Source organism: Nicotiana attenuata, chromosome 8 (genome assembly GCF_001879085.1).
Source record: "Nicotiana attenuata strain UT chromosome 8, NIATTr2, whole genome shotgun sequence".
Lineage (NCBI taxonomy): Eukaryota > Viridiplantae > Streptophyta > Magnoliopsida > Solanales > Solanaceae > Nicotiana > Nicotiana attenuata.
In genome coordinates, this window is record NC_031996.1 from 10,764,651 (window position 1) to 10,765,856 (window position 1,206).

The following is a 1,206-nucleotide window of genomic DNA, read 5'->3' on the forward strand; positions in this document are numbered from 1 at the left end:
GTTAAATCATGACTCGTACTTCTAGAGTGCGCTCATATATTTGGCAACACTTTGAGGTGGTAGAAGAAAATGAAGAAGGTCAGAAAGTAAAGTGCAAGAACTGTGGTCAAGTCTTAAATCTTCGTTCAAGGTCTGGCACAGGCAGTTTAAGGAGGCATATAAAGTATTGTCTTGAGCGTCCTCCGAAAATTCGTATTTAAGATTTTAAGACAATTTGTGTTATTTTAAAATTATTAGACGTATTTATGCTTAATGTTTTAGTTTATTAGAATAATTTAAAGTATTATTAATTTATTATGCATGAAAATTTAGTTTTACTATTTTTTTGTAAATTTACTTTTTATATGCAAACTTTAATTTTGTAATTTTGAAATAAATGTAGCACTTGCAATTTATAAGTGCAATTTTCCCCATCTTCCTTGTATTCTTTATATTAGTACAAAGTATTAATATAACTTACAATAGTCATACAAAATACAAAAAAAAAAAATTAAAAAATACACTAAACCTGGCCCGACCCCCTCAACCCGTAACCCTTACGGTTCAATTTTTACCCGGATGAACCCGAACCCGTTAAACCCGGTAAGCCCCAACCCGTAACCGGCCCGGACCATAACCCGTACGGGTACAAAAAATCCCAACCCAGCCCGGCCCGACCCACCTGTTTAACACCCTTAATTGGGGACAATGATTATTTTTATTCGGGAGGGGGGGGGGGAAGGGGAGTTTATTTGCTATTTGGATGATTTCTAGACATTTGGTTTGTAATAACGGACAATATTTTCTTCTTTCTCTTTATCATGTATATACTCTCCTCTCTATCTCTCTCTCTTGATGTATATATTCTCTCTGTTCCTCGCTCATTATGTATATTCATTATGCTTTCAGTAGTTTGCTTTGTAGCTTCTTTATTCTATTTTCATGTTAGTCAATGTTTAATTTGGTAGCTTCTTGTTTAATCTAATATCTTCTTTTTAATCTAGTAGCTTCTTTTTATGTTTGAGTGGACAATAGCCTTTGGTTCTCTTAATGCCACGTTCTTTCCAAAGGTCATTTTTGTGTGAACCGGGTGACTCTTCCCAACGATGGATGGCGTGACAACCTTCTTAAGGGATTGAGCCCGTTTTTTATTTTAGGTAAGAATAGTAGTAATAATGAATAAAAAGACCTAGTTGAGTCAGGCTCGAAGAGTCAAACATGCTTCAC